A 10,000-nucleotide genomic window follows, 5' to 3' on the forward strand; every position below is an offset into this window, starting at 1 on the left:
TAGATAGGATGATATTTTGTGCTGCCTGCCTGGGTCTGGATGGATGGATGGATGGATGGAAGGATGGATGGATGCAGGTTAGGGATGATTGCCAGGCAGTGTAGTAGTGTATTTAGAGACGCTCTGCTTGCTTGTTCTTCTCTAATCTTCACATGGATTACACACTACAACTGAAACACTCATTTTATAGCTCTGCATCACAGAGCAGGCTGTGTGTGTGTCGAGGGGGACACACACACACACACACACACACACACACACACACACAGCCCACTTGGCACACACTGGTTGAATCAATGTTGTTTCCACGTCATTTCAATTAAATTACTTTCAACCAACGTGGAATAGACGTTGACTTGACGTCTGTGCCCAGTGGGAGCTCTCTTTGCCATCAGACGCTGAAGGAAAGGCCTACATTATCTGCTGCAGTGCAAACCTAATGCCTCGCACGCACACACACATTCTGTCAGGATAAAACCCCACTAGACCAGACTGATGTATTGGTTGTATGTAGGCCAAGGACCAGACTGTGGTTCTGGAGGACAACTCTCTCTCTCTCTCTCGCTCTCTCTTTCTCTCTCTGGTGGGTTTATTTCTGTTTGTCAGAAATAGAAGATGAATCCCCTGAAATGAGCAGCTCTGAGAATCTTCACCCCTCCCTCCACCTCTCCATTCCTCATCCGTCACTCCGCCCTCTCATCTGCTGCTGGCACTTGAGCCTCCGGTGTAGCTTCAGTGTGTGTGTGTACCATCACAGGTTCATCTTTGGCTGGACATTATCTGTCTTCTTTGATTGGAATATATTTGAGCCCATTAGTCCATTGAAACCTACCATAAAGGATAGGCCTTGGCCTTGGAAAGTGAGCCAGACTGAGGTTGCTATGAAGCTGTAAGCAGTGAATGATGATGATGATGACAGAGATAATCTGGCTTCTGCTCTATGTTCTGAGTGCTAGACAGCCAGGTGATGTGATGGCGATGATGCGTTTCCTGCCACGGAAGGAAGTGGTGAAGGAAGTGTGTGTTAGCCAGTTGAGTGACACGCCGTCTCATCTCTCTTCCGCTCCCCGTTGCGGCCCATTCGTTCTCTCGCTCTGGATGACGTCACTCCTGCATGTGTGCGTCCCTGAGGTGTGATGGGAACACAGAGGGGTTGGGTCAGGTCGGGTCCAGAGTGATGGGTCGGGATCGGAAAACCGCTTTCGGGAACCATTGAGCAGGAACATGTACTGTCAACACAGAGGAGAGGAGTGAGAGACAGATCACTGCACAGTGGCTTCCTGAGCCTTCCTGAACTATCACACTGAAGAAAGCTGTAAAGCCAATACGTCTGTGTACACTATCCCTGATGCAGTGAAAATATAAAATACAAATAGAATAATGAAGTAAGCTTTATGCAACATCTTTTTTAGTGCGAACCCATTACACCTTTTTGTTGGTCTGAACTCTCACATAGCCACAGGTTTTGGGCTGAGTCAGAGTCTTGTTTTTTTTTTTTCACGTTGAACCACACTAGTCTTCTCATGGTCTTGCCATTCTGGGTAGGGGTCTAAACTTGGACTCAGGTCTTGACTTTATTATCTGTCTAAGTGACTGAGTAGCTTGAAGACTGACCAATGTGTGTTTCTGTGTCTCCAGGCAGCATGTTTGAGTGACAAGCTAAGGAGGAAGTGGGATCTCTGAAGCGCCTCCCCCTGCTGGTGGAGTCCCTGAACATCTGGACCAGAGACCCCTTTACACAGCAGGACAGGTACAGCTTTGTGTGTGTGTGTGCGTTTGTGTGTGGACCAATTATGTTAGTTTTACTAGTACAGCTTTCACATGCTGAATTCTAGTCATCTGTCATTGACTCGACTAGGCTAAAATGACACAGAGAGACTGATAGAAGTCTGCTGGGTCAAACTGCTCAGAGAGATGGTTGTGTGATTTGATCGATGTGTATGTGTGGTGTGTGTGTTTAATTGATTTTGCTTAATTGCCTGCTTGATGAGGTTAATGGGCGCTACAGTGTCACCCTGTGTGTGTGTGTGTGTGTGTGTGTGTGTGTGTGTGTGCATGCAAAGCCTCAGAGATGTAGTCACCGCGCCCCAATTACAAGTTGTTAAAATAGCAATTACACAGGCGTCATAGAGGCCAGGGGGAGGAGGAGGGAGGAGTTATGGTTTATAAGACTGGTTGTTGTGTGTGTGTGTGTGTGCGTGAGTGAGTGGGTGCGTGTGTGTTGGTGCTAGAAACACCCCCACAGTGACAGTAATGTGTATTGATTCCAGTCCTAAATTGCCTGAGTGATTGGGAGATTGAAGTGTTTCATTCCACTTTGTGTTGGTGCCAAGCTTTGCAACGGTAACCAGTTTGACTGTGCTTTTATTTGCCTCGGGGCAGTTTCTCTCTCTCTCTCTCTCTCTCTCTCTCTCTCTCTCTCTCTCTCTCTCTCTCTCTCTCTCTCTCTCTCTCTCTCTCTCTTTGTCCCTCCCTCTCCCTCTCCCTCTCTCTCCCTCCCCTCCCTCTCCCTCTCTCTCCCCTCTCTCTCTCCTCTCCCTCCCTCTCTCTCTCTCTCTCTCTCTCTCTCTCTCTCTCTCTCTCTCTCTCTCTCTCTCTCTCTCTCTCTCTCTCTCTCTCCCTCTCACTCCCCTCTCTCTCTCTCCCTCCCTCTCCCTCTCCCTCTCCCTCCCTCCCTTCCTCCCCTGTGTTCCTAGAATAAGTCTGAGCTCTTGACTCCCACGAGGTCCTGACTTGAAACTGAACCGTAGCCGTGTCCTAGAGAGAGACTGATTCAGAAGTGTGTGTGTGTGTTAGGGCTGTGACGGTTGTGGAATTTCGGATGACGGTAATTGGTCAGCCAAACGACTGCGTTATCCATAATAATCGTCCGAATAGCATAACAAAAAAGATATGTTTTTTTTTTACACACATTTTCCTCCTCTCCTGACTGCATGTGCTGCCATAGAAATAGAATGAGTAGAACGGGCATAATGGGTGGACTGGCGGCAATTGTGAGTGTACCCATAGGAGCAAAGCAGGAAGTAAAAGCAGGAAGTGTAACCATCCACATGTGCTGGGATTTGTTGATTCAACTCAACTGACTAGGGATGTGCATCTCTCTTTACAAGCACGATTCGATACGCATCTAGATACATGGGCTCCGATATGATACTTTTAGTTTGAAACGATTCGGTGTGATTCGGTTTGATTACGGGAACGAATTGATGTGATTTGGTTAGATACGATTTGATGCATTAACATTTGTTGCATGAACACATTCATTTCCCATTCTAAAAGTGGTCCTCTGTAGCTCAGCTGGTAGAGCACGGCGCTTGTAACGCCAAGGTAGTGGGTTCGATCCCCGGGACCACCCATACACAAAAAAATTTATGCACGCATGACTGTAAGTCGCTTTGGATAAAAGCGTCTGCTAAATGGCATATTAAAATTAAATATTAAATTAAAATCTGATACTGATTGAGTTTAGTAGCTTGGCCTCTCTGTGCTGGATCTTTCTGAGCTGTGTGTGTGTGTGTGTGAATATAAGGTGTGTGTAGGTAGGCACCTGAGCTGAGCCATAGGGCAGACTGAGCATCTACCACTATCACATTAATATGATCTGAAATCACAAATCAGCCACTAATTAACTTGTCATTTTAGCAGATACATTTTTGTGGAGCTAGTAATATGTCAATATCTATGACATAGCCAATTAATATAGCACAGCTTTGGATTTCAAAAGACAATGTTTTTTACAGTTTTCAACTTTACGGAGGAGAGCTGGTCTTCTCCCGCTCACACTCAGACCATAGGCCTACAGTGCAGCTAAAAATAAATATTGCTGTCCTTGTTATGAAATTACAACCTTATCAGGTTCATGTAAAAATTACCAAATGCACTGACTGTTTAAAGCAAAACTACCAAAACGATTTCTTATGGTGAACATGGAAATCAAAAAGCCCCAATCAGCAGTAAGATGTGAGTTGTGTCCACTCCGGTAGTCTACACAAGTCTATCGGTAGAACACTATTTTCTACAGCGCATTTGGTAACAATGACCCAGCAAATTACATTGGTTGTCACCCAACTAATAAAGGCTAAGATTTGACATTGCGAAAGCCATTTTACATGCATTTGAATGCTGAAGGTACAGTGCAGATATAGGAGTATTTGATCAGGGAGGCTCTGGTTGACATGAGCAACTGCGCTCTGTATGCATAGTTGTTATCGATGACTGTCATATGCATTTACATGCTTAGTTCAATAGACTGCTGAAGGAGATGACGCATCTACAGTGAGGGAAAAGGTATTTGATTCCCCTGCTGATTTTGTACGTTTGCCCACTGACAAAGAAATGATCAGTCTATAATTTTAATGGTAGGTTTATTTGAACAGTGAGAGACAGAACAACAACAAAAAAATCCTGAAAAACGCATGTCAAAAATGTTATAAATTGATTTGCATTTTAATGAGGGAAATAAGTATTTGACCCCTCTGCAAAACATGACTTAGTACTTGGTGGCAAAACCCTTGTTGGCAATCACAGAGGTCAGACGTTTCTTGTAGTTGGCCACCAGGTTTGCACACATCTCAGGAGGGATTTTGTCCCACTCCTCTTTGCAGATCTTCTCCAAGTCATTAAGGTTTCGAGGCTGACGTTTGGCAACTCGAACCTTCAGCTCCCTCCACAGATTTTCTATGGGATTAAGGTCTGGAGACTGGCTAGGCCACCCCAGGACCTTAATGTGCTTCTTCTTGAGCCACTCCTTTGTTGCCTTGGCTGTGTGTTTTGGGTCATTGTCATGCTGAAATACCCATCCACAACCCATTTTCAATGCCCTGGCTGAGGGAAGGAGGTTCTCACCCAAGGTTTGATGGTACATGGGCCCGTCCATCGTCCCTTTGATGCGGTGAAGTTGTCCTGTCCCGTTAGCAGAAAAACAACCCCAAAGCATAATGTTTCCACCTCCATGTTTGACGGTGGGGATGGTGTTCTTGGGGTCATAGGCAGCATTCCTCCTCCTCCTCCAAACACGGCGAGTTTAGTTGATGCCAAAGAGCTCCATTTTGGTCTCATCTGACCACAACACTTTCACCCAGTTCTCCTCTGAATCATTCAGATGTTCATTGGCAAACTTCAGACGGGCATGGATATGTGCTTTCTTGAGCAGGGGGACCTTGCGGGCGCTGCAGGATTTCAGTCCTTCACGGCGTAGTGTGTTACCAATTGTTTTCTTGGTGACTATGGACCCAGCTGCCTTGAGATCATTGACAAGATCCTCCCGTGTAGTTCTGGGCTGATTCATCACCGTTCTCATGATCATTGCAACTCCACGAGGTGAGATCTTGCATGGAGCCCCAGGCCGAGGGAGATTGACAGTTATTTTGTGTTTCTTCCATTTGCGAGTAATTGCACCAACTGTTGTCACCTTCTCACCAAGCTGCTTGCCGATGGTCTTGTAGCCCATTCCAGCCTTGTGTAGGTCTACAATCTTGTCCCTGACATCCTTGGCGAGCTCTTTGGTCTTGGCCATGGTGGAGAGTTTGGAATCTGATTGATTGATTGCTTCTGTGGAAAGGTGTCTTTTATACAGGTAACAAACTGAGATTAGGAGGACTCCCTTTAAGAGTGTGCTCCTAATCTCAGCTCGTTACCTGTATAAAAGACACCTGGGAGCCAGAAATCTTTCTGATTGAGAGGGGGTCAAATACTTATTTCCCTCATTAAAATGCAAATCAATTTATAAAATTTTTGACATGCGTTTTTCTGGATTTTTTTTTTGTTATTCTGTCTCTCACTGTTCAAATAAACCTACCATTAAAATTATAGACTGATCATTTCTTTGTCAGTGGGCAAACGTACAAAATCAGCAGGGGATCAAATACTTTTTTCCCTCACTGTATTCAGTCACAACAGATTAGAGATATTTTCAGAGGGGGGAAATAAAATGATATGAGTAAACAACGTCAGTGAACTGGCGCTTCGTAACGTTTGAATTGATTTTCTGATCGATTCATGCTACATTTGGATCTGTTTGGGCTCCCCCGGACCGATGCACTCGTATCTTAAACATTTGAACCGGGGACCGATGCATATTTCAGTCAGCTGTTCATTCCAAAATTACAAATAATGAACGGTTATGACGGTTATTTTATTTTCATAATGTCTTCATCCATAACCATCGGTTACATGGCAGTTGTGCCTGCCCAAGTGTGTGTGTGTCTATTCTCCCAGCCCTGCAACCTTGAGGCTCTTCCTGTAGGCGTTGTTCAGCTATTCCTGGGCTGCTCACACAAACACACTAATGTATGACCATGTGTTTGTGACAATGAACTGGTATCGTTAGAGAGTTCCAAATTCTGGTGTCATGGCAACGCACGGCATACACGCACACAGGACACACAGAGAATCCCATTGGGCACATTCCTCATAGCAACTCCATAAATCCTTGAATAGTGAAAGTCTCCTCTAAGCCTCAGAGGATCATTATTCTCTGGCTGTAACCAAGTAGTTGTGCAATCCCCCTCGAAAGTAGGATTAAACCAGCGGAGGGAGGAGAGAAGAAGAGAGAGGAGAGGAGAGGGAAGAGAGAGGAGAGGAGAGGGAAGAGAGAGGAGAGGAGAAGAGAGGAGAGGGAAGAGAGAGGAGAGGAGAGGGAAGAGAGAGGAGAGGAGAGGGAAGAGAGAGGAGAGGAGAGGGAAGAGAGAGGAGAGGAGAGGGAAGAGAGAGGAGAGGAGAGGGAAGAGAGAGGAGGGGAGAGGGAAGAGAGAGGAGAGGAGAGGGAAGAGAGAGGAGGGGAGAGGGAAGAGAGGAGAGGAGAGGGAAGAGAGAGGAGAGGAGAGGGAAGAGAGGAGAGGGAAGAGAGAGGAGAGGAGAGGGAAGAGAGGAGAGGGAAGAGAGAGGAGAGGAGAGGGAAGAGAGAGGAGAGGAGAGGGAAGAGAGAGGAGAGGAGAGGGAAGAGAGAGGAGAAGAGAGGGAAGAGAGAGGAGAGGATAGGGAAGAGAGAGGAGAGGGAAGAGAGAGGAGAGGAGAGGAGAGGGAAGAGAGAGGAGAGGAGAGGGAAGAGAGAGAAGAGGAGAGGGAAGAGAGAGGAGAGGAGAGAGAAGAGAGAGGAGAGGAGATGGAAGAGAGAGGAGGGGATTGGGCTCTCCTCTGTGAAGGCAGGTAGTGATGGCAACCGCTCTGGAAAGGAGAAAGCGTCATGGAGAGAGGAAAAACAGAAAGACGAGAGAGGGATGTTAATAGAAGGGAGGAGGAAATGGAGAGATGAAGATATGGAGATGAATAGGGTAGAGAAAAAAGAAAGAGGGAGGGATTAGAGCGAGAGAGAGAGAGGAGGGGGGGGTTGTCTGTGTTGTGTCAGAGAGGCAGTCTATTTTTGTCATATAATGCAAATACTAACAAACCTGATATATAATATAGACACACACACACACACACACACACACAGAGTGAGCCTGGAGCTGGCGTGAGCAGAGAAGAGATAGTGGGGTGTCCTCTGCCATGCCTGATTAGAAATACAGTCTGCAGAGCAGGCAAGCTGAGGGACAGTGTGTGTGTATATATATTTCTCTCCTCCTTGGAGCATCGCTGTCTCTTCCTCTTACATTCTCTGATCACACAGGGAACATTTAACTTTTTTTTAAAAACATTTTAGTAATTTAGCAGACGCTCTTATCCAGAGTGACTTACAGTTAGTGAGTGCATACATTATTTTTTTTTTTTTCATACTGGCCCCCCGTGGGAATCGAACCCACAACCCTGGCGTTGCAAACGCCATGCTCTACCAACTGAGCATCCCTGCCGGCCATGGGTCTCCCGGTCGCGGCCGGGTACGACAGAGCTTGGATTTGAACCAGGATCTCTAGTGGCACAGCTAGCACTGCGATGCAGTGCCTTAGACCACTGCGCCACTCGGGAACCCTGACAACCTCATCACAACCATATAACACAGAGAAACATGACAACCTCATCACAACCATATAACACAGAGAGACCATGACAACCTCATCACAACCATATAACACAGAGAAACCATGACGACCTCATCACAACCATATAACACAGAGAAATCATGACAACCATATAACACAGGGAAACCTGACAACCTCATCACAACCATATAACATAGGGAAACCTGACTACCTCATCACAACCACATAACACAATCGTCTGCTTGTGTTTGTGCTTGTGTGTTTGAGAGAGGTTGTACATATGTGTGTGTGTGTGCGTGTTTGTGCGTGTCTAAGTGTGTGTGTGTGTGTCGTATTAGGTCAGTGAAGTTCAGATGAGGTCAGTGTGAGCAGGTATTGACCCAGCTTCCACATTAGAGAGAGAGTGACAGAGAGTAGAGAGAGAGTAGAGAGAGAGAGGAGAGAGAGAGAGAGGAGAGAGAGAGTAGGAGAAAGATCAGAAGAAATAGAGAGAGTAGCAGAAATGTATTTTTAGTGAGGAGGAGGTAGACCTATTCAGTGGTAGCTCTCTGCCCACGCTTTGTCACTCGGCTGTGAAGAGTAACAAGGTTGTGTGTGAACACGCTGCGCCAGATAACACACATCTGTGAACAACACTTACTCTCTCTCTTTCATGAACACACATCCTCTTGAACATGCACGCACACACACACTTCTCTCCACCAGGTTACCGTACTCTGCCCAGTGGAGGGGCGAGTGAGGATAGAGTAAGACAGTGAGAGGTAGAAAGGGAGACAAAAGCGTATCAAGCTGTACTGTACCTTTGATGAAATGAACGATTTAAAGGTCAAGCTCCTGAGCTCTTAGGAGGAAATATAGTCTCTGGTAACTGTAGACTCTGGCACTGAGGAAGCCTGGCCTGGCCTGTTCATTCACTATGAACTCTATAGAGGGGAGGAGATGTTGGCATGGCTGACAGCAGAATGTCTTTCCTCCTGCAACCTGAGAAGCAGGGAGAGAGAGAGGAGAGCACTGCACAGTTAGAGAGAGAGGAGAGCACTGCACAGTTAGAGAGGAGAGCAAAAGAGAGAGGAGAGCACTGCACAGTTAGAGAGGAGAGCGAAAGAGAGAGGAGAGCACTGCACAGTTAGAGAGAACGAGAGAGAGGAGAGCACTGCACAGTTAGAGAGGAGAGCGAAAGAGAGAGGAGAGCACTGCACAGTTAGAGAGAACGAGAGAGAGGAGAGCACTGCACAGTTAGAGAGGAGAGAGAGAGAGGAGAGAGCACTGCACAGTTAGAGAGGAGAGCAAAAGAGAGAGGAGAGCACTGCACAGTTAGAGAGAGAAGAGCACTACACAGTTAGAGAGAAGAGAGAGAGAGGAGAGCACTGCACAGTTAGAGAGGAGAGAGAGAGAGAAGAGAGCACTGCACAGTTAGAGAGGAGAGAGAGAGAGAGAAGAGAGCACTGCACAGTTAGAGAGAAGAGAGAGAAAGAGAGAGGAGAGCACTGCACAGTTAGAGAGAAGAGAGAGAGAGGAGAGCACTGCACAGTTAGAGAGAAGAGAGAGAGAGGAGAGCACTGCACAGTTAGAGAGGAGAGAGAGAGAGAGAGATGAGAGCACTGCACAGTTAGAGATGAGAGAGAGAGAGAGAGAGAGAGAGAGAGAGAGAGAGAGAGAGGAAATCACTGCACAGTTAGAGAGAAGAGAGCGAGAGAGAGGAGAGCACTGCACAGTTAGAGAGGAGAGAGAGAGAGAGAGAGAGAGAGAGGAAATCACTGCACAGTTAGAGAGGAGAGCGAAAGAGAGAGGAGAGAACTCCACAGTTAGAGAGAAGAGAGAAAGAGAGAGGAGAGCACTGCACAGTTAGCGAGAATAGAGAGAGAGAGAGACAGAGAGTAGAGCACTGCACAGTTAGAGAGAGAGAGAGGAAATCACTGCACAGTTAGAGAGGAGAGAGAGAGAGGAGAGCAATGCACAGTTAGAGAGAGAGAGAGAGAGAGAGAGAGAGAGAGAGAGAGAGAGAGAGAGAGAGAGAGAGAGAGAGAGAGAGAGAGAGAGAGAGAGAGAGAGAGAGAGAGAGAGAGAGAGAAAGAAAGAAAGAG

The 10,000-nt window shown here is 46.6% G+C and overlaps 1 protein-coding gene across 1 annotated transcript in view; it reads left to right on the top strand.

The window, feature by feature from the left end:
- Nucleotides 1-10,000, top strand: part of LOC311139550 (polypeptide N-acetylgalactosaminyltransferase 1) — a 47,578-nt gene that overhangs the window by 19,397 nt on the left and 18,181 nt on the right. Inside the window, exon 3 of the mRNA XM_084174437.1 lies at nt 1,639-1,750. The gene's annotated coding sequence lies outside the window, so the exon portion shown is untranslated. The remainder of the gene's footprint in view (nt 1-1,638; nt 1,751-10,000) is intronic.

The sequence above is a fragment of the Coregonus lavaretus genome (assembly GCF_964263955.1).
Source record: "Coregonus lavaretus genome assembly, chromosome: 13".
Classification (NCBI taxonomy): Eukaryota; Metazoa; Chordata; class Actinopteri; order Salmoniformes; family Salmonidae; genus Coregonus; species Coregonus lavaretus.